Raw genomic sequence first — 24,312 nt, forward strand, 5'->3', positions numbered from 1 at the left:
TAGGAATCAAAATCAAACTAATTGCGTCTGGACCTGGAATCCTCCATGTCTTGACTGGTATTGTCAGGACCAGGGTTTGTACATCCTCAGATTCTCTCTGACTTCCTCCCTGAGTCCCTGAGGCTGTACTCTAGAGCAAACTGTACCTCTTGACTGATTGTCCCCTAGCTTTTGCTTTCTTTCCTGACACAGAAAGGAAAATGAAATAACCCTTCTGTTACAGTTGCAGAAGGCGCATGGCCACATCATAGCTACCAGGGGACTCAGGGGCATGCAGGTCACTAGATGGTGGGCAGCACATGGGGTCTGATAATGGAAACAGCAGGAAATCATAGGAAAGGACATGTGTTACATTTATGTTAACATGTATAATTCTGCTTATCTAATTTATAGTTGCTTTTGGGGAATGGATTAAAAGAAAACATTGGAAGTCTCTGAGTTTATGGAAAAGCAAATTAAAAAAAAAAAAAAACAAGAAAAGTTAGAGGACCACAGATAATATAGCATTATGTTAATTATCTTTTAGACTTATTGCTCCTGTAGCTCTCAAACCTGCAGACTTGGGACAGCTGAAATATTACTTATTATTTTGGCTCCACCCCTACTTTGAGACCAATCCTTCTTGGATGAAGGGAATATATAAAATCCAAATGTACTTGTTCACCTGCTCAGTTTCAAACAGATCATCTACCTGGTCTTCCTGGGATCCTGATTTCCTAGAAACTGGAAATTTCTGGTTTCCTTTATCTTCCATTCCATTCTCTTGCAGGTGGCTTCTGCCTAGATCTCCTTCCTTGATATCACAGTCATTTTAGAAACTGCACTCCTAACCCCTGAATGCTAATGCCTGTATATTGCTTGGATTCTGGGCAGGTGAACTTTGAGTCCTATCTTTGGACCCGTCCTTGTGTGTATGCCTCTTGATTAACCATCACTTTGCTTTTGCGCTCTTGTTCCTTTCTTTACTTTTGCCTCACCTTATTGATCTGTCTGCACTCATGCTCTTGACTTTTATGATTTGACTCCCCATGTCCCAATCCATTATTTGGACTCCGTATTCAGCAAATGCTTCCTCCAGCCTATTTTCAATTAAGATTGTTTTGTCAGCTGCCTCTAATGAGGCAAGATCAAACGAAGAGGGAAAAAATGTGCCAGACCAGGATGACAAATTATTCACCCACAAGTGGTGAATCATAATCCTCCGAGTTGTCTCCTCCAAAGTTCCCAGGGGAACACTGTTGCCATGAGAAAAAAAAAAAAGGGCATATGAGAATTTCAACCTTCTTATTTTTGATTATGTCAACATGTTGTACATGCTTTTCTTAATTTTTTGCCTTTGTGTAACTTTTGTATATTTAATACACCACCTTAAAATGTTGGAAAAACTAAGGAGCATGTGGAAATCAGAAATCTGATTAGGAAAGAAACTTTGGGTAATACATTAGGTTATTTTTCTTGCCAGTTTTACAATTATTGGGTAGTACCCATGGAAGGGACTTGAGCATATGGAGAAAGCATTATCATTTAATTTATTTTATTCAAAAAATAATTTTTCCATTTTTACTTTCTATTTGAGTGGATTTAAAAATTTTACTTCTGGTTCCCCACTCTTGATGTTTTCTTATATACAGAAGAGTCATATTTGGAAAACCAAAACATTTAATAATCTCTTAATAGTCTTTCTGACCTTTATGACTCAAGAAGGAAAACAAAACAAAACGAGTCTCAAACATCCAAGCTACATTCTGTAATTCTGTACGTGCTTTTCTGTCTCTTCATTTGTACTTCTCTCTTCCTCTTTCTTTTTTTCTCCTGCCGTCACTCTCTCTCTAAATGACTAGATAATTCATTATCCTTGTATATTCTGGTGCTAGAACTATAAAAAAACTAGGCTCGCTATCCCTGATGCCTCCAAATTCTTTCTGGAATTTTCCCATAAAAGGATTTAACTGAAGAAAAATGAGGTAGATTTAGAGTGACTTTAAAATTCAGATATACTATATTAATATGTTCCTTTAGAAGATAAAAAATTTCTAAAAGAAAAGGAGGGAAGACAGAAAAAGTAGTTGAAGCTGCCCACTCAAGTCTTAGTCATAATTAATTTTAACACTGAAGTAGATTTTTGAAAAATAATTAGTTTTGACTAGTATTTTAAAAGTACATATGGGCATTGTAGAAAATATGCAAATATAGAAAAGTAGAAAGGAAATCACGAGGAATGTTACTACCCAAAGATAGCTATTAACAGTTTGGTGTATAACTTTCCAATTGTTTTCTATATGTATAGTCCATATTTAAAAAGAAGATACATGCTATATCACCAACCGTGTTTTCTCTTCTATGTTACGAACCTTTTCTAAAATATTTAAATATACTTTGAAAGCCTGATTTTAAGTAGCAACATAAGAAAAATTTATTTAAACAATCTCTTATTGCTAGTTTTCTTTTTTCTCTGATTTTTCTTTTTGCCACAGTAAATGATGGGAATTTGCATTGATACCTCTTTACTGAATTTACCTCTTTATGTGGGTGGGTAAATCGTAGGAAATAGAATTTCTTGGTTTTTAAACTTAAAATTTAAAATTTTGTAAATTCTGTTATGCCAAGTTGACGTAACAGAAATGCTCCATTTCTACACTCCCAATAACAGGGCACAAGATGCCCATTTCACTGAACCTGTAATAGATAGCATGATCATTCTTTTGATTGCCAATTTTACGTTTATTGTAATTTCACTTTCATCTCTTGGACTGTCTTTTTCAAATGTTTCTTTGCCATTTGCATTTTTTCTTACATAAGTTACTAACTTTTCAGCTATATATCTTTATTCTTATTGATTTGTGACACTTTTTTCCTGAACATAAACTTGTTTTTCTTGCAAATAAGTTTTTTTCCCCTAATTGTTTGCCTTTAGTTTTGTTTATGGTATATTTGGGGCATACCTTTCTTTTCCTCTCATTTTTACGGAACCACATCTATCAATTATTTCCTTTAAAATGATTGTTTCAAAAAACAAGCCATACTAATGTCAAAACCATTATGAAATCATAAATATGTCCTTTTTCTTTGTAAATTATAATCCATTTTACAACTCAAGCAGATGTGTTAGGCCTTAAGCATAATGGAAACTTCAGCAAAGACTAAGAACCTGTGGAGCAATAATGTCAGAATAGACTCAAAGTTTGGAATTGAATATAGCAGGAAACAGATGATGTATGTCACCTGGGGCATTAGATGTGTGCACACCTTTAAAAGGAAGAATAGGGAACACTGTTAGAAGCTCTTCATGCAGTTGACATCATCATTCTAAAATGGTCTTTCCTTATTAAGTGGTTGTGAGTAGCAGATGCTCTTCGGCCCCCACCCATCTCCTTGGCCTGCTTCTGATTTTCAGCTGCAGCAGGCAAATCTGTGCATGTTCAGTGGTCTACCTCAGGCATATCACGCACGTCTTTCTGCTTTCTGCCCCAGGGCCTTCTCTTACAGCACAACTCACCAGGTCCATGCTTGCAAGCACAACCAGGAAGTGCAGGGCTGTGAATCACCCCCAACCCCGCAATAGCCCTCAATTAATAGAGACCAGAGCCAAGGGATGGATCCTCTAGCCTGTCGTCTTTTAGATGGACAATTCTGGAAAACTTTCTGTATGCTTTTCAGAAGATTATAGCAGTATTGAGAGCCCCGTACTCATCCCAATGACCCTGATAATACATCCTTACATCGTCCTTTTCTCCTCTCCTGTCTCATTCTCCTTATTACTTCACTCCTGTTTCCCAGCATCACCTCCCAAAAAAACTACCTGCTCTACGTTTTCTCAGGCTCTGCTTTTGGAGGAACTAAAATTCCAACAATGTCTTCTTAAACATATATATGTTATTTGCACTTGGATGAAATAAAATCCTCAAAGATCCTTTCAATCCTCAAGGATCTACTTTATAATTGTAAAGATGTTTCCTCTTCCTTCCCCAACAATGTTTGACCATCAGGGATTCCAATCTCTGTGTCCCCAGGTTCTGTCAAATAATCGGTGATTTTTAAAGGTACTAGAGAAGTTCATTGCATAAATGGAATCGACTGTACGTATAGGTATAGTGTAAAAATCCCCTCATGCTATGCATTCTTTTTGCGAAGACACATTCTATTTCTAGTGTCTTTGTAAAGTGTGGTTGATTTCTCTCTCACCCCCTTTCCAGCTAACAATGAATCCAGAGGAGAGAAAGGAGGGAAGCTTCTCCTGATTCCTTTCCCGGAGTCAAGCTCTTACCTGGCTCTTGGAAAGAACTGAGCTTCCAGCTGCTGGCAGTAAATTTGTCTGCCTGCCCAGGAGCTATTTTGCACCAACCTACATCTCTGCCAGGAAGATGAATATCAGGAGTCAGTGTGTGGACATCAGAACTTCCAAAGTAGGATAACCATCACCTCCCTCCCCTCCAATTCTATGCATTTAAAATAACCTCTGGGGAGAGTGAGGAAGGGACAATTCAGGCTGACTATGAAATTACTCTACCACATTATTTCTATTTGGATAAACATTTATCCCACAAATGCCAGGAAGGTTGGCAATCACCACTGTGGAAAGAGCTCCATTAAAATTTATGAGCCAACCTGCCGTGTGGAAGTAATTATAAATAATAGTTACTATGATGCTTAGTGCTGTTATTATTTGAAGCTGCCCTGCTTCAGGTGGTATATAAGATGCAGCTGAAATATATGACTAAAAATACTCTCATTAGCATGGCCTAAGAATTCCTGACATGGAAGAACAGAATAAAATATCAGATGTCTTTCAGGGACGGTGTTGTCAGAGTAGGTGCCCTCTTCCATAGGATGCTAGCTGCACTTATTGTTACAAAATGAGAACAGCAATTCTTTTACTATAAACTAGGAATCAGGTGCAATATTGTAATTTTACTAACTTTCCAATTGTGTAACAGGGAAGCTTCCAAAAAATAATTTTAGTTGAGTTACATTGTTCGTATTCTGCACTAAGGTTTTAAGAACAAGGAAATAAATCTTTTCATCAGATCTTTCCTTGGATTATGGTTTATCCCATCAGACCAAGCATCCTAGAGTCATGTGAGTGAATAAATTGCTTTTGCCACTTTTGCATCTCTCCTGAAGGCTGGTTGTCAACACCTGTAATCAACTTCATATAAGAGAATCAAGCATGCTTTCTCAGATTTTTATCAGAGCAAGGTTAATTGTGTGAGCAGGATATGAGTTGACCCTTCAAGAGGCAGGGGGTGCTGCTGGAGCAACTGTGCTCAGTGGTCAATGGGACGGACAGCTGGAGGGCTGCTTCCACACTGTCCTATCTATCAGACTTTCCCTTGTTCTCACTCTCTTATCTGAGAATGTATAAGAATGAGCCCTGCCAATTATAGTGCAAGTAAGCCCAAGGGGGGGAAAAAAGTCATTAAGAGAGACAGGAACCCATCTGGATATAACAAGAGAAGAGATTATGGGATTGTGTCCTAACTGATCTCCACCTCAATATCAGCATCTGTGATTCTCAGAACCCCAGGTAGACTAAACACACCAATAACCTCATCATACTTTATTCCAACAATTTCAAAACAAGTCCCATACATTTATCTTATATGCAATCTCTATCTTAAAAATGTGTTGTTCATACTTCCAGATGTTAATTTTTATATCATCATTTGGAATTAGGACATACTTTCCTATTTAAAAACGTTACAGAAATGGTTAGTTTCCTGGTAGAGCTACAAACTGTATATAATTCCTAAGGTACCAAAAAAAATTAATTGTTATAAAGCGTTCTTGAGAACTATGTCGAAGAAAGAACTTTGGACTTGACTGGATACAAAAAGATTAGAAACCTGTTTAGTTTTCGAGGAAGTTATATTGCCATAGAAACCAGGGCACTGGCAAAAATAAGCCTGTGACTTTTTTTTTTTTTTTTTTTGACTTTTTTTTAACAACCCTTGATACTAATAGAAAGTGGGTTGCAAAAACTGCATTTCCCAAGGAGGGCATCCTGTCCAATGCCAACATCAGATGAGGCCATGGAGGAACAAGGACAGAGGGTCCCAGGGTGTGGAGTCCGGTCCTGAAGTGAACAGTGAGGAAGGTGCTGCTTCCTGAGACCTGGCAGAAGACACACCTACTTATTAAAAATACTGGCTTTGAATTGGCATATATTTTCAACCTACATTCCTTTGACAAGATTCAGCTTAATGGCTACACGTAACTATGAGAGGCTAGGGAATAGAGACTAGCTGTGCATTTAGAAGGATGTTTCACTAAAGCAGATTTTAGTGAACTGTTGAAAGACTGGGCCATACCTACGCTTCCCCCTCTCTGCTCATTTCCCTCCCGAGCTGACTGCCCTTGTTGCCTTCTCTCCTTCTCTGCCAGCCCTCTTGAAAGTCCCCTCTTCCTGGGTTGCAGTCATTCTTCACGTCCATTCAGTTTGGCTTCTGTCCCCACAGGCAGGTGAAGTTGTTCACACTAAGGGTGGAAATTATATCCTAAGTATTAAATACAAAGACCTATTTCCAGGCCTCATCCTCCCAATACTCGGCCACTGTTTCCTTGGATCTTCCTTGGGGTCCGTGGTGTCAGCGCCTCCTGATTCCCCTTTCAACTCTCTGACCACTTCTTCTATTTCTCTTTATTAGTTGTTCCTCTCTGCTCTTCTCATAAATATTGGCACTTCCTAGATTTTTCCTTTGATCTTTTTTCTTTTTCACCTCTACTCAGTCGTCCTAGATGATCCATTTGACCTATTTATATCTCCGAAATGTAAATATCTGCTTTTGACCTCTATACCATGCATGAGACTCACTAGACAATTCCATTCCTCAGACACTCAAGCTTAATAATCTAAAATGGAACTAAGTTTCCTTAAAAACTGCTCTCTCCCTGATCCTTGAGGTTCTCAGATGTCATAATGATGACTAATGTTTAGTGAATATCTTCCACCTATCATGCATGCCAGCACTGGGTGAGGCATCTGACATGCATTACATGATGAAGTCCACACAGCACGAGGTAAAGTCAATATCACTATTCCCATAAGAGACAGCTAAATTTCAGAGAAGTTAAGTAATTCCCTTACAGTCACCCAGCTAGCTAGTGGCAGAGCTAGGATTTGAATATAGCTCATAGATCTCACACTGTTATCTATTAGGCTACTGTCTGACTCAATTTCTAGTAAAATGATTAATAAGATCTTTTTTTTAATCCTGTTTTTCTGTACATATTACTTCATAAAGTTCAATAATTTGTGGGAAAAAAACAGTATTGCTTTGTCAATTTAAACACACTTTGATACAGATGAAAATTGATGCTAATTGTTTCAATTTCATAATCTGAATCCAGTTAGCTCTATGACTTGGTAACATTGTGGTCAACTTAACTTGGATTCCAGTTTCTATAAATAATTAAATAGAAGAACAATTCCTGAAGATAAGTAGAAAGAGGGAAGAAAAAATGTTATTCTTTACTTGGGTTCTAAAAATAGCCGTAAGTGTCACCGGTAGCAGAATAGCTGAACATGCCTAAAAATAATCTGGCTAACTGTTATTGATCCATTGTGTCATTTATCCTAAATTCACCGAAAAGGATTATTTTCATATTGAACTAATATTGAGGGTCTTAAAGGACAATGATCTTTTAGCTCTTATGACTTTATCTGCTAACATACTTGACCACCTTTCCCATACTTGAGAAATCTAAGGTTACAACATGACAGGTATCAGATTCTCAGTGGTATGTAATTGGTAATTAGCTATTCAGACCAGTTATTGGCAAATGTGCCACATTTTCATTTTGGAAATTTAGGCAAATTGCACTCCATTGAAAACATATATTAAAATGTCTGATTTGGCATCCAGGTTGATACATGATTGAAAGTAATCATTTTCTACCTTTCGAGCCATCATTTGTGACCTTCTGAATTCCCTATTGTAAATTGCCTGTTTCTGAAATTGTGCCTTTGTGTGGCCACATCCAATTAATTGCAACACCACTCCTGAAAAGGTTTCCTGCTTCAGTCTCCATAAAGTAGTTCATTAGCTTTGCAGGGATTTTACTTCAATACTATATTTAGTTTGTACTCCCTGGGATGCTGCAAACAGAAGAGTGAGTTCCCTAGGCGGGAAGCAGTGGGGTTAGAAGAACAATCAAGAAATAAATATCTGGCTTTAAAAATGGTCTGCGTTGTAAAGAACAAAGCAATACAAGGATGCTAGTAAATCAACAGCACTGCTTTTCTAATGGGCTTTCTCTTACATGAATTATCTTGGGCGAGTCAGACTTCAGCTTTCTCTAATAGGAAAAATATACTGAGAGGCTCAGGGAGCAATATCTCGTTCTTATTGTTGTTGTAATGCTCAAAATTTTATTGAGGCCTGGTATTGTACCCTCGGGGGTACAATGTGATTGGCAACTAGACTTAATAACTGCATTAAATGGGCAAGTAGAGTGAATGTGAGAAGTGCAGTTAACAGAAATCATAATTGTGAGAGCAGCAGCTAAGGTAGAGGGAGATTCAATGGGCCAGGTGTCCAGACAGATGGGATATCCTGGCTTGGACCTGCCATCTGCAACCTTGGGTGAATTACTTCTATGCTCTGGGCCTCCGTCTCATCTTCCATTGAACTAGGATCTAAAGCTAAGATTTCTCAGGTCCCTTTTGGTTCTATTATTCTATGATTTAGTAATGGCTCAAGCCAAACAGTTCACCGTGTTTGGAATCAACATTAGGTTGACATCCAAGGCATTCCATCAAGCAAATGGCATGGCTTAATGATAACAGAAATTGCTCACAAAAACATGTGTTAGGCTAGTGTACTCCCAGTAACCCTATGAGTAGGCATTATTATTGCCCCCATTTTGTAAAGGGGAAACTGAGGTACAGAGGAATTATATTATGGACACAAGGACATACAGCTCACAGCTGATAAATGGCAGAGCCAGGATACGAACCTAGGAAGCCTATATTTTTAATTACCACACTTCCGGCAAGCAAACCACCGGTGACGTATATTCCAGAAATTCTACAACATAAATAACATAAACAATAATTCTCTTTCCTGTCTGAGTTTCAGAAAAAATGAGGAAAAAAGGCAAAATGGTTAACGGATGGAGGAAATTTTAAAATCACCTTTATTAATTATAAGGCAGATATTGGAGAGAGTGGCTTAGGTGTGAAAGCCCCAGGGTTAGACAGACTTATCCCCCAGCAATGGAAGGTAATGGTCCACCTAGGCCTCTCCTTGAGGAACAGAGCAGAGAGTGAGCCTTCCGTAAGCAGATTTTTCATTTGTTTGCTTTTGTTTTCCCCAAACCCACTAATCACATAAGTCACTCTGGGCAGAGTTGAGTGAGGGAAAGACAGAGACCAGGAGTGTTCCTCTCACTGATCTTCCCCAGGTGAAAGGAAAAATGAGGAAGGGAAAAGAAATGTCTCTATCCTAACCATTTCTCCTGGTTCTTCATTTATAATTTAGTTCCTCATCTTCATGCTATATCTGGTGTTAAAATTGTTTAAGATATTTGACCAGTATGAAGATAAATTGTTATAACCAGCACTAGCTGAGCTGCCATCATTTCGAGCTTCTGTTCTCTGTCTCTTGTCACATTTGAAAATGGACCCAGGAAGATTGGGAAAGTTACACAGGAGCGCACAGTGGAGAAAACCTGATCCTTAAACATCGCATTTACAGAGCACAAATGAAGGGCTGATTCGGCTCTCTGTTGGTTAATAACCAAACTGAGTGGTTTGAGAATCAAGTAATATGAACAAGTAAGTGATTTATGATCAAAAGCAATTGTCATTTGGGGAACATTATTTCCAAGACAGTGTTAAAGGCAGGGGAGATATTAGGAAAGGGAAAAGAGACATGATTCGGAGGAAGCCTCTTGCATACGGCTACAAGGCCATCAGTAGACATATTAGAATCACTCGGGCTCAAGTGAGATGGACCAGGTCTCCCTCTGCAAAGTTTATTAGGCTGCAGCGTGTTAACAAGTGCCACAGGCTGATTATAACGCCACGGAATACAAATTGAGAGATCACTGGATTCTAATTTTCTCTTGTAGCTCTCCTAAGTGAATATGCAGAGCATACATTTCCATAACCAATCACGTGTCTCGCTTCTAATAGAGAAAATATGCTTCAGATTTACAGATGCATGAAATACAGCTAACTGGAAATATGGAGGAAGAAACATAGCACCCATTACTCTCTGAGTGGAATAACTGGGGGAGTCCTAGGGTCCTTTTAAAGGCAGCAGAAAAATAAGGGCACAACATTCTTCCATTCATCCATCCACCCACCCATTTATCTAGTCTACACACGTGTTATGCGTACCCACAATTTGCCAGGTGCTATGTACAAAGAAGAAGACATAGATCTGTCTTCTTCAAGCAGACAAAAGGAAAAATGTAAGTCAGGGTTATTAGTGTGATTTGTGACAGATTAGAAGTAACCAAGCAGTGGGTATCATGGGAGCAGAGAAAATGAGAATCTCAGTTTATGGGAGAAGTGCAGCATGTTTTCTGGAATAAGAAGTGGTAATTTCTCTGAGTCCTGAAATCAAGGAGGAGTTAATTAGGGAGCAAGGGGGTTGGGAAGGAGGGCACTCACTTGGGGCAGAGGGAACAGAATGAGGCCAAGGTGAACCTGGGGCCTCAGGTAGCAGATACTGTGGACAACACTGGTTGGGCAGGGCCTGAAGTGAGGATCTAAGTCTTCTCTACTCCAGGAGAGGAGAGTGATTCCAGAAAGGAACTTCATGTACCTTCACTTTGCCTGTTGTGATTTGGGCGGGTCAGGAGCTGGTGTCTGGAGCCTAAGGGACATTCTACCAGCACAGAATCTCATGAGGAATCTTTGAATAGGTTTTATGAGAAAGATGAGGCCTGATGATTTTTCCCTTGGTGGTAGGCTTGATTACTTTGGGGCTGTTTTCTTTGAGTTATGGGTAGCCTCTGGGGTGCCACCCATGCCCATCCAAAGGTGGAGTTGGGACCCCCTCTGTTCTCCTCGCACTGTCTCTCACTGCACTTATCGTGTTATGCTGTCACTGACACTTAGAAACAGCTTCCGTCTCCATTTCTTGAAGGTCAGTGGGCAATGTGTTTATTCAATACCTTTGCATCCTTAACACTTGGCAGAGCCTGACACATATTAGCTCTCCATAAAGGTTCTCTAAAAGAATGAACCTATGAGTATATGATTTGGCTCTTCTGATGAGTTTTAAGGAAACCTGTTATACATGAGATTTCCTAGGAAAACCCCTGTCAATGGGGCAAGCTTCATACCAGTCACCCATCCAGCAAAGCAGAAGCGATGTTCTCTCGAGGGTGACTGGCGGGCTTCCAGGCCTGCTGTGGGCTCCTAGGGAGAGGAAAGAGCAGACCTTTCACTGGTGGACGCGAAGCTTGTTCCGCTGTGTGGGAGCTCCGTAAGTGGAGAGCAGAGCACACCGTGGAAAGAGAAGGCGGCAAACTCGATATTGCCTGCTTCTCAGTTTTGCTTCCAGCCTTCCAAGGTTGCCCCCCACCTCCACTCACTGGGGCAGGGAAAGCCGGCCCCGTGCCTCACCAGCCTGGTTTTACTTTGTTCATTAAATCGTGAGCCCGGTGATCACTCACGGCTGACACATCCAATTAGGAGCCACACAAGTAATTTTCCCCAAGCTGCCCCTTGGCACCTTCTGCTGTATTGTATCAAAGTGTGACGCGTCAGTTACGGAGAACGATGATCGCACTCTGTGTTGCTCCCCTCCTATGGCAGGCTGTGATTATTGGTGATCTAGATCCACCCAGAAGTATCCAGATATAAAGGAGGAGCATGCCGTACTCAATTCAGTGTTCCTCTTTAGAAGCTGCATCTCAAGTCAAACCGAGATCCTCTATTTGGAAGAGCTATTGGATAAGGCACTGAAGACAATTAAAAGAAAAGTCAGGACTCGGGATGAGAAAAATCCCTACAACCAGATTTTTAGCTGATAAGATACTTCAGCTCTTTTCTGATGAACAGAATAATAACTTCCTTACCCCCAAACTTTGAGTTATTACTTTAGCTGATGGTTTATGCCTCACAAGAGTATCTGAGAGCCGATGGAATTGTGTTGAGTCCAGGAGAAATAAATACTATAGGATTTTTTTAATGACACACTGAATTTAAAGATAATCCCAAGCCTCAGGTTTAATGATGCACACATGTCCCTGGGTTGACTAAATAGGTCTAGAGATTGAAGGTCGCCACATTCCTTTGATATTGAGTGCAATACAGCACTTGATACCGCCTCGTGCTCTCTTTACAGTCATTGTGTGAGGTGAAATGAATGTTATCTAAGTTTTGCAGATGAAAAACAACTGAGAGTCAAAAATAGTAGGTGCCACAGTAAGGGAAGATACTACTACTCTTCGATTATGAAAGTCAGAGTTTTCATCTAAGTTTTGATATAAAATAGTTCTCTGGGTATGAGCTGATCGCTCCTTCTCAGGGCCACACAGCTCTCTCCCTGGAAAATGAGAAGCCAAAACTCTAAAGTCACCAAAGTCCTTCAAAGAAATAAGGACTAGAGAGTTCTATATCATAAGGTTAATTAGCAGAAGACCCCAGGTTGGTCTCCATAATTGCCTTCTAATTTACTTTTCCTCAGCCCATTGCTTTTCTAGTAGCAATGACTTCATTCATTCATTCAAAAAGCACTCACTGGATGAGCCCTATAGGCACCCCCCTTGGATACAGAGTTGAATGAGATTTTGCTCTGAGCATCTCCCCTTAGAGAAATCAGTTTACTGTGTGATTGTGTGGGTTTTGGGTTTACAAAACAGGCTTTTCAATGTAGTATGGGAACCCCTATAGTTTTTTATAAAAGAAGGAGAACTCATGCTCCAAAATGTAAGAAAAACAGAAAACAAACAAAAAAACCTCTCATTTCTTGGAAAGATGAAACCGTAAGATCCAGATACTTTTCATATTTATTTATTTATTTATTTATTTTTATTGAAGTATAGTTGATTTACAATGTCATGTTAGTTTCACATGTAGAGCACAGTGATTCAGTTATATATCTATATATACATATATATATAGTCTTTTTCAGGTTCTTTTCTCTTATAGGTTATTACAAAATATTGAGTATAGTTCCCTGTGCTATACAGTAGGACCTGGTTGGTTATCTATTTTATATATAGTAGTGTGTATATGTTAATCCCAAACTCCTAATTTATCCCTCCCCTGCTTCCTCTTTGGTAACCATAGAAATTTATGGTTTTTTAATTGTTACCTAAAAGTCTCTGTAGAATGTTCTACATTCTCTCAAAGGAGACAAGTAAACTAAGAAATTTGCTCATATTTATCAGTGCGAAGTGGATGCATTAAAATGCTAAAGTATTTTTATTATGTGTTTTGTTCAGGGTTAGCTAATTGCTATAAAACTCCTAAAAACTGAGTAGGCTTATACAATAAAATTTAATTTCTCAGTCATGCTGAGTCCAATTCTGGTTTTCCTGTTGGGCAGTTCTCCTGAGAAGGCCTCCTTCAAGTAGTAACTCAAGGATCCGGGGCTTCCATCTTATGGCTCCATCATCCTGTAGCTTCAAGATTTCCCTGTCATCATTGGGAAAATAATCGTACTCCCAATGCTTAGTTACCTCAGCTGTGAACCAAACAGCACTTTCCTTTGTATTCCTCTGTCAAGAATTAGTCATACAGTCCCTGCTTGCTGAAAGGGGAGCCCAGAAATGTTCTGGCTAGGCAGCCACTTTCTAACATATATTTTAGTTATTCAGCCATGTTTCTCCAGTAAATACATAGCTCCCGTCTCAAGTTCCCCAAGTGCCCCACCACTAGCTGGTCCACTGGGAGCCCCTGAACAGTCCAGCAACTAAAGGGTTAATACCCAAAAGGAGCTGGACTCCAGAATACTCTTCCACTGCTCTCCCTGGTATCTCCTCTGATTGGTGGTGCTCATTCTGTACTAGTTAGATATTTTGCAGATCACACCTGCAATTCAGGTATCTTTCCAAGCTCCATGTTCCAAACTCGCTGGCTCTAACTTGCTTGTTGTGGTCACTGACCTCCAATTTCAGATTTCATCCTCCCTTTGGGAGCTCCTTTGGACTTGATGACTGGTACCTTCCGAGAATTCTCCATCTTCCCTTCCACCCTGACTTAACAGCCATAGTTCAGCCCCACCTTATTCATGCCATTCCCCTCCTGAGTGTCCTAACCACCCAAGTGGGGAGTCTGACATTCCAAGGCGCACAGAGTCTTCATAATTCCCTGAGCTTTCTGGACTCCTCACTGTCACTCTCCACCATGCCTGACACAGGATCCTGGCCTCTCCTTCCTTACTGCCTCTCTCTTAGCCTCCCTTCAACGAAGAGGTATTTCCATCCCCTCCTCATCAGAATCTGCCTGGCCAATATTACTTTTTCAGGGAACTCGGAACCCTATTAGCCAAAGTAATGAACACATCTCTGCTAAAATGTCTTAATGGTCTGCCCATCCCAGACAGCGCATTTGTCTGACAGCTGGAGACAGGTGAAGATAAAACCTTAGCTCAAAAAGCAGCACACTCTTGTTCTTTCAAGCACTACAAGGGCATCAAACTACACTCTTCCTCCCCTGTCTCTGACAGGCCCTGATTTCTTTCCTGCCTTCCCGATTCCCTGCCTTTCTGTTTATAATTTACAATTTATATGCAAAGAATTTTCAGCATCTGACCATTACAAACTGAAAAAAATTGTGTAATCTCATTCTTGGAACCCTAATTACATGCATTTAAAACCTCAACTCATGTAGCCAGCGACATTTTAAATGAACAGGTATAAAATAGTGGCTTTGCACCAGTTCACATTTTCTTAAATGTGACACGAGGATTTCTAACTCTGATCTCCATTCAAATTTAAGGTGCAAGATTCATCTTGTACTAGTGATTTAGAAAAAGGACGATTCTTGCTAAATTCTTAGTAATAGGTAAGAGAGCAAAGATCAGAGTCTAGGAAGAAAGAGAGGAAGCAAATCAGGGAAATATGGCGGGAGTACAAGAGAGAGGGAATGGGGGAGAGAAGGCTGGTACAGTTAGACAGCAGAGGAGCAAACAGTAAAAGTTAAGAGAACCAAATGTAAAACTCTGGGTTTTGAATGAAGAATGAGGAATAATAAAGAATGGATTTAGCAAGAAATACAGTAACTCCAGTTGAGTCAGGAGAAACCCTGGGAGTTTTAGATACATGTGATAATTGGCATATGTGTGCTAAACAGGATCAACTCTGCATTCACACATAATGAAGTCTTTCATACCTCAGTTTAATCAGCTTCCATAATTATGGTTATAAATTATAACTAGAGATGCTACTGCTGGAAGAAGAAATATGGCCATATCTGTTAAGCTGCCATTTATTATCATCTATGAATTTCTTGTAGCTGTGTTTTTGTAGATGGTTTGAGGACGGGCGTTAATGACTGTGATTCCCCTACGAATTACTGAGAATGGCTAGGAAATCCTTGACACCCACTTTGAAAATCACTTCCACATCATTCTTGTACCTTCCATTCGGGAAAAGACTAATCTCCAAGACAAAGAAAAAAAGGAAAACTCAGAACTGAAATAGAGAACAGCTTTGAATGTTTGGATTAAGCAGGATTACTCATGATCCAGAAGGATCACTTTTTTGGAGCCTAAATTAAATTGGGCATTTGGTTCCACAGGAGCTGGGTAATGTCTTTGCTTTGTAGTTTGAATCAAATTCAGTCTATAATATGTCCCTGATATGGGGATGTTAAACTTAGGCAAATCAGACCCTCCTTAAAACCAGATTGTTTCCTGTCACCGTGTAATCTGCAGGATCAGCCATAGTAGCAGTGACCGCAAAGCTCTGATATAAACTATGTCACATCATAGAGCTTTGAGATGCAAATGTTGGTCTTTACTAGCTCTGATCTCGTACCATTGACCACTTTCTTAATTATGACTGACACTGACTGTGTTTTTGTAGATTCCTGTTTATTTTGTGTGTTTTCTGTCACCATTAAATAAGTCAATAAATGAGGCTGTCAATAATTCTTTAGATCAGTTATCTTCAAAGTGACAGGGGTGATGGGAGATGGTAGAGGTAGCATTCACTCCAGGGGGTGTACAAGATAATACATTAGCAGTAAATATTAGAAAATGTATTTATGGCTTTAAAATTTAATTTATGTATGTGTTTCCATATATGTAATACATTGGTACAATAGTACAGTATATACTATGTTATACATGTTATACATGTTATTATATGTGTTTGTATGTGTGTAAAAACAAAACTATACACTATGAAGAAATTTGATTTTAATCCCAGGGCACTTAATTAATTATTCATGCACTCCATAAACAATTTTTAGTCTGTATTTTGTTCCCTGCACTATGCTAGGCACTGAGGATACAATTGTAAACAAAATAAATACAAGTCCTCCATTCAAAGCTTACAGTCTATTTGGAATAGTAATTCTCAGGGTGATGAATATAAGCTTATAACAGAGGAGCTTGGCTTAGTCTAGGGGTGGGAGTTATCAAGAAAGCCTTCTGACTTCTTATTCTTTTATAGTTTTCCTTGGAAATTGGAATATATTTTATAATATCCTCTAATGAATTGTCCCATAAAGTATAGTTTCCACAATCAGTTTATATTCCCTAGAAAAATGGAAAGTGATTTTTTTTGTCATAAAACTTAATTTTATATGCTTTCTTTTCTCCATCGCCTACTGTAGAGGTGAAATCGTTATTATATGAGCTGCTGAGCTGGAAGAAGTATCATATCTAAGGTTAAGCATGGCCCAGAGGTACAGTCATTCCACTGGGAAATAACAGGAGAGATGCAGTTAATGATACATTGTGACTTGCATTTCCAAACCTCTGGTACTGGTATGTGCACACAGGCGTACACAGCCCCGCAGAGCTATACATGGAATAGTTAGGGAATTTTTTCCTTGATAAAGAAGAAAAGCAAAGAGAAAAGATGAGACAAGTTTGCTGAAACTTATATGAACTTTTGAGTATTAAACATCTAAGTTAGATTAAAAAATAATTAAAATTTTAAATGAAAACAACTTTTAATAAAATACATGTCCTTCAAAAATCAGGTAACATTTTAGTTTAAAATTACTCTAATAGGTCCGACGATGAGGCCGGGGACGGGAGCTGAGCGTGGAGGCCTCATGATGGGGCACCCTGGCATGCATTATGCCCCAGTGGGAATGCATCCTATGGGTCAGAGAGCAAATATGCCTCCTGTACCTCATAGAATGATGCCCCAAATGATGCACCCAATGGGAGGACCACCAATGGGACAAATGCCTGGAATGATGTCTTCAGTAATGCCTGGAATGATGATGTCTCATATGTGTCAGGCTTCCATGCAGCCTGCCTTACTGCCAGGAGTAAATAACATGGATGTAGCAGCAGGTACAACACCCGGCGCAAAATCAACGTGGACTAAACATAAATCACCTGATGGAAGGACCTACTATTGCAATACTGAAACAAAACAGTCTATTGGGGAGAAACCAGATGATCTTAAAAGTCCTGCTGAGCAACTTTCATCTAAATGCCCTGGAAGCAATACAGATCTGACTCTGGAAAGCCTTACTATCACAATTCTCAAACAAAAGAATCCTGCTGGGCCAAACCTAAAGAACTTGAAGATCTTGAAGGATCCGAGAATACCATTGTTGCTGAAGTCTTATTACAAAATCAAGCCTGCACGCAATGATCAAAGCTGAAGAAAGCAGTAAACAAGAAGAGTGCGCCATAACATCAACAGCCCCAGTTCCTACAACAGAAATTCCAACCACAATGAGCACCATGGCCGCTGCCGCTGCAGCCAATGCCGGTGCTTCCACCTCTGCCTCCAGTACTGTCGGTGGAACTCTTCCAGTTGTTCCTGAGCCTGAGGTTACTTCGATTGTTGCTACTGTTGTAGATAATGAAAATACAGTAACAGTTTCGACTGAAGAACAAGCACAACTTACTAGTACCCCTGCTGTTCAGGATCAAAGTGTTGAAGTGTCTAGTAATACGGGAGAAGAAACATCTAAGCAGGAAACTGTAGCTGATTTTACTCTGAAAAAAGGAGGAGGAAGAAAGCCAACCGGCAAAAAAAAAACAAAACATATACTTGGAATACAAAGGAGGAGGCAAAGCAAGCATTTAAAGAATTATTGAAAGAAAAGCGGGTACCATCTAATGCTTCATGGGAGCAAACTACGAAAATGATCATTAATGATCCACGATACAGTGCTTTAGCAAAGTTGAGTGGAAAAAAAGCAGGCCTTTAATGCTCATAAATTCCAGACAGAGAAAGAAGAAAAAGAAGAAGCAAGCTCCAAATACAAAGAGGCTAAGGAATCCTTTCAGCGTTTTCTTGAAAATCATGAGAAAATGACTTCCACAACTATATACAAAAAAGCAGAGCAAATGTTTGAAGAGATGGAAGTCTGGAATGCAATATCAGAATGTGATTATCTTGAAATCTCTGAAGATGTTTTATTCTTTCTTTCAAAAAAAGAAAAGGAGCAAGCAAAGCAGTTGCAAAAGAGAAATTGGGAAGCCTTCAAAAACATACTTGACAACATGGCTAACGTGACATACTCTACTACTTGGTCTGAAGCCCAGCAGTATCTGATGGATAATCCAACTTTTGCAGAAGATAAAGAATTACAGAACATAGATAAAGAAGATGCGTTAATTTGCTTTGAAGAACACATTCGGGCTTTAGAAAAGGAAGAAGAAGAAGAAAAACAGAAGAGTTTGCTTCGGGAAAGGAGACGACAGCGTAAAAACAGAGAATCTTTTCATATATTTTTAGATGAACTGCATGAACATGGACAACTGCATGCTATGTCATCTTGGATGGAATTGTATCCAATAATTAGTTCTGACATTAGATTCACTAATATGCTTGGTCAGCCAGGATCAACTGCACCTGACCTTTTCAAGTTTTATGTTGAGGATCTTAAAGCATGTTATCATGATGAGAAGAAGACAATAAAAGACATTCTAAAGAATAAAGGATTTGTAGTTGAAGTAAATACTACTTTTGAAGACTTTGTGGCAATAATCAGTTTGACTAAAAGATCAACCACATTAGATGCAGGAAATATTAAGTTGGCTTTCAATAGTTTACTAGAAAAGGCAGAAGCCCGTGAACATGAAAGAGAAAAAGAGGAGGCTTGGAAGATGAAACGAAAAGAATCTGCATTTAAGAGTATGTTGAAACAAACCACTCCTCCAATAGAATTGGATGCTCTCTGGGAAGATCATGAATGTCAACATCATCATTCAAAGAATAAGAAACATTCTAAGAAATCTAAAAAACATCACAGGAAACACTCCCGCTCTCAATCAGGGTCGGATTCAGATGATGACGACAGCCATTCAAAGAAAAAAAGACAGCGATCAGAGTCTCGTTCTGCTCCAGAACATTCTTCTAGTGCTGAATCTGAGAGAAGTTATAAGAAATCAAAAAAACATAAGAAGAAAAGCAAGAAGAGAAGACATAAATCTGACTCTCCAGAGTCAGATGCTGAACAGGAGAAGGATAAAAAAGAAAAAGACCGGGAAAGCGAAAAAGAACTAGACAAAGATCAGAATCAAAACACAAATCACCTAAGAAAAAGACTGCAAAGGATTCTGGTAACTGGGATACTTCTGACAGTGAACTGAGTGAAGGGGAATTGGAAAAGCACAGAAGGATCCTTTTGGAGCAACTGGATGATGATCAATAAATTATACCAAATATGTTTACAGTATGATTTAAAGTCTAATTCAGACCAGGGATTCTATTTTAAGTTCAATTGAAATAACACTGGGTTTTAATTATATCACAGAAAAAAAAAGTGCATTTACATATTGTTATTGTGGACTTTATAAAAGCAAAGGAAATTGAAAATAACTTTTGATTCTGTATCAAGAATCATATTTTCATACAGTCATAACTGTCTTTCTGTGACCCTTTCATAGGGCACTGCAGAATGGATTAAAGGTGGCAATTTACTGATAACTGCAGGTGTCTCTACTTTGTTCTAAAGTCTAAATCATGAGGTGATTTGATTTACTTCATAGAAGTTGGATTTTGAAGATATAATGAAAGTTTTTTGATATCTAGTAGTACAAGAAAAGCACCAGCAATGGATAAAACTGCTTTTTTGTGGTTAATCCAGCTGGTTAAAGCCAATATGATCTTTTACGGTGAACTCAGAAATAGGTGTTCTTAATGGAAACCTGGTAGACCCTTAACTATAGTGGTGCTATTGAGCACTACTATAATAAAGCCACAATTATTTTTTATATCTTCTTCTTGGATTGATCCCTTGATCATTATGTAGTGTCCTTCTTTGTCTCTTGTAATAGTCTTTGTTTTAAAGTCTATTTTGTCTGATATGAGAATTGCTACTCCAGCTTTCTTTTGATTTCCATTTGCATGGAATATCTTTTTCCATCCCCTCACTTTCAGTCTGTATGTGTCCCTAGGTCTGAAGTGGGTCTCTTGTAGACAGCATATATATGGGTCTTGTTTTTGTATCCATTCAGCCAGTCTATGTCTTTTGGTTGGAGCATTTAATCCATTTACATTTAAGGTAATTATCAATATGTATGTTCCTATTACCATTTTCTTAATTGTTTTGGGTTTGTTATTGTAGGTCTTTTCCTTCTCTTGTGTTTCCTGCCTAGAGAAGTTCCTTTAGCATTTGTTGTAGAGCTGGTTTGGTGGTGCTGAATTCTCTTAGCTTTTGCTTGTCTGTAAAGCTTTTAATTTCTCCATCAAATGTGAATGAGATCCTTGCTGGGTAGAGTAATCTTGGTTGTAGGTTTTTCCCTTTCATCACTTTAAATATGTCTTGCCACTCCCTTCTGGCTTGCAGAGTCTCTGCTGAAAGCTTAGCTGTTAACTTTACAGGGATTCCCTTGTGTGTTATTTGTTGTTTTTCCCTTGCTGCTTTTAGTAGTTTTCCTTTGTATTTAATTTTTGATAGTTTGATTAATATGTGTCTTGGCGTGTTTCTCTAAATACATTTTAAAAAGGCTATTGTGAGGGCATTATTTTGAAGTGATGTTTAAAAAGTTAACATCAAATCAAACTGTAAATTAGCTTAAATATGTTGCCTAAAGGACCTACTAAAGAATGTGCCACCAAACCTTAAGTGATGGTTGCAATATCCTTGTCTAAAACAAATCAATGTTGACTTAAACGATTTTTTTAACAGTTGTCTTTTTTTTTTTTTTACAATCCGATCTTTCTCTTGCTTTTTTTTTTTTTTAATAAATTTATTTATTTAGTTTTGGCTGTGTTGGGTCTTCGTTTCTGTGCGAGGGCTTTCTCTAGTTGCGGCGAGCAGGGGCCACTCTTCAACGCGGTGCGCGGGCCTCTCACTATCGCGGCCTCTCTTGTTGCGGAGCACAAGCTCCAGACGCGCAGGCTCAGTAGTTGTGGCTCATGGGCCTAGTTGCTCCGCGGCATGTGGGATCTTCCCAGACCAGGGCTCGAACCCATGTCCCCTGCATTGGCAGGCGGATTCTCAACGGCTGCACCACCAGGGAAGCCACTCTCTTGCTTTTTTTCATTGAGGAAGTCTTTTACCTTCCTTACTCACTGAGAAGTACTGACTTCGTGGTACACATTCTAAAGCATTTCTGATTTGAATTTTTTTGTACATTTTTATCAATTATTAAATCTCTTCTAGTGAAAAAAAATGCTCTAATAAAAGGGTTATCAAGCATTATCCTATGCCTAAAATATGGTTCCTTATATTTCTTTATATCAGTCATAAACAGATAAATTGAGTCATAAATATCTTAAATGATTATTTTATTTGCATGGTAAACCAGAGGATGAATTGAGAATGAAATATAATAAATGATGAATAAATAATGAACTTTTTTTGAACACCAATTCACATAGTTTCTCTCTTACGTGTATGTGAATTATATCCTCTTTTAAAAAATATGGAGTAGACCAAATGGAAAATAGATAGCTAGTGCGAAGCAGCCACATAGCACAGGGAGATCAGCTCGGTGCTTTGCAACCACCTAGAGGGGTGGGATAGGGAGGGTGGGAGGGATACGCAAGAGGGAGGAGATATGGGGTATATGTATATGTATAGCTGGTTCACTTTGTCATAAAGCAGAAACTAACACACCACTGTAAAGCAATTATACTCCAATAAAAATGTTAAAAAAATATATGGAGTAGTAGTTTTTGTTTATTTTCCTTTTGCAGTATTCTCTTGGCTTTTTCCTGTGTTTATTATTCCATACAAATTTAATTTTGCTTAAAATAGCTTTATTATTTTTATAACTATTATAAAAGTTTATTATAAACAGTTGAAACAATGCAAATATAGTCAAAGAATATAAAAATTATCAAAAATCTTATCCCATGCCTATGAGAATATAATAATTATTATTTTGTAGCATATTCTTCTAGACCTTTCTCTATACATTTATAGATGTGTAGAAGTAGGTAAACAGTCTTATATAAATGGCATCATGTTACAGATTACTCTTTAATCTGCCATCGTACTCATTAATATTTCATATGTATAAAACCTATTTCATATATAAAAGGTTTTTAATTTTTTGTCATGTATTGCTATTTTTTCCAATATCTCTTTTAGTATTTAATTTTCCACAAATAATTAATATGTTTAGAAAGTACTAAACTTCTGTGTTTCCTTTTGGTAATTTTATCTTTGCTTTTTACATTTAAATCTTTGATTCATATAAAAGCTATTCTGGGAAAGGATAGAGGGATCCAGGTTTTTTTTCATTAATCATTTCTCCCCTGTTGTTTTGGAATGCCATCTTTGCTTTTCCATTATATATTTGACTAGATTTCTATACAAAGCTTCCATTGATCTGTTTAATCCTGTCCCAGTACATTGGTTTTAATTACTCTGGCTTTATAATACGTTTTTAAATATGGAAGGATACTTTCTTGCTCTATACTCTTTATTGTTCGAAATTTTCCTTTATTACTCTTCCAGATATACTTTAGAAAAATTCTGATAACTTGTAAAATAAAATACTATTGGGGTTTTATTTTGGTCACATTGAATTTATGGACTGATTTAGGGAAAATTGATAGTTTCACAATATTGAGTTTTACAGCAAAGAAAAAACATTGACTCTTCATTTATTCAGTTTTTACATTGCACTCTTCAGTAGTGTTACATAATATTCCCTATACAATATCTTCACACTTCTCTTCAAATTTATTCCTAGATATTTCAAGAATTTTATTGTTAGAGTCAGTTGGAACTTTACTTTTCACTTGTAAATTTCTGTTTCTTTAGAAAAGGTGTCAATTTTTATTGGTTTATAAGGGTCCTTTTTGTTTTTTCAAAACAACTCTTTATTGAAGTATAGTTGATTTACAATGTTGTGTTAGTTTAAGGTGTACAGCAAAGTGATTCAGTCAGACATATATATATATTCTTTTTCAGATTCTTTTACATTATAGGTTATACAAGTTACTGAATATAGTTCCCTGTTCCATGCAGTAGGTCCTTGTTTTTTTATCTATTTTATAAATAATAGCGTGTATCTGTTAATCCCAAACTCCTAATTTATCCCTTCCCTTGTCTTTCCCCTTTGGTAATCATAAGTTTGTTTTTTATGTCTGTGAGTCTATTTCTGTTTTGTAAATAAGTCCATTTGTATCATTTTTTTAGATTCCACATATAAGCAATATCATATGATATTTGTCTTTCTCTGACTTACTTCACTTAGTATCATAATCTCTTCTAGGGATCTTCTTTTTTTTTGCTGTTATTATTTAAAATTGATATGGGTGAGCTTTTATTGTAAATCTGGAAGAAAAATTGCAGATCATTACTTATGCATTGTAAGTGTTTTTAATGTATTTATAAAACAAGTATACATAACTAACAAAAGTATGGAAAAAATAGTTTCTCTAAAAAGTATCAATAAATTAAGTTTTAAATATACATAAAATTATGAAGCACCAAGATGAAAGAGTAATATTATATGTATTCACAATTTTACTGATGTAAGGAGGAATATTGAGTTTGGGAAATATTTCCTGTTAACAAATCAACACCTCCCAAGAAGAATAATCTTCAGCAGCCTGAAGGAATGAAGGGAAAATGAAAGGCAATGATCTGGGGAGGTGGTGTGAGACTACATTGTGAAAGATGGTTAGAAGTTTGGAATCTGAAGGTAGAACAACAGGTCTTGGTGAGTGGTTAAAGAGAGAATGAGAGTGAGAAAGGAAAACTGCAAGACTTCTGCTTGGGGAGCCTGGTGGGTGACCGTGTCC

At 38.0% G+C, this 24,312-nt stretch overlaps 1 protein-coding gene and 1 pseudogene across 1 annotated transcript in view; both read left to right on the top strand.

Moving 5' to 3' along the window:
* Positions 1-24,312, top strand: part of RAB3C (RAB3C, member RAS oncogene family) — a 285,344-nt gene that overhangs the window by 26,963 nt on the left and 234,069 nt on the right. The window lies entirely within an intron of this gene.
* On the top strand, positions 17,156-19,759 carry LOC133089707 (pre-mRNA-processing factor 40 homolog A-like; annotated as a pseudogene).

This window comes from Eubalaena glacialis, chromosome 4 (genome assembly GCF_028564815.1).
Source record: "Eubalaena glacialis isolate mEubGla1 chromosome 4, mEubGla1.1.hap2.+ XY, whole genome shotgun sequence".
Taxonomy (NCBI): Eukaryota; Metazoa; Chordata; class Mammalia; order Artiodactyla; family Balaenidae; genus Eubalaena; species Eubalaena glacialis.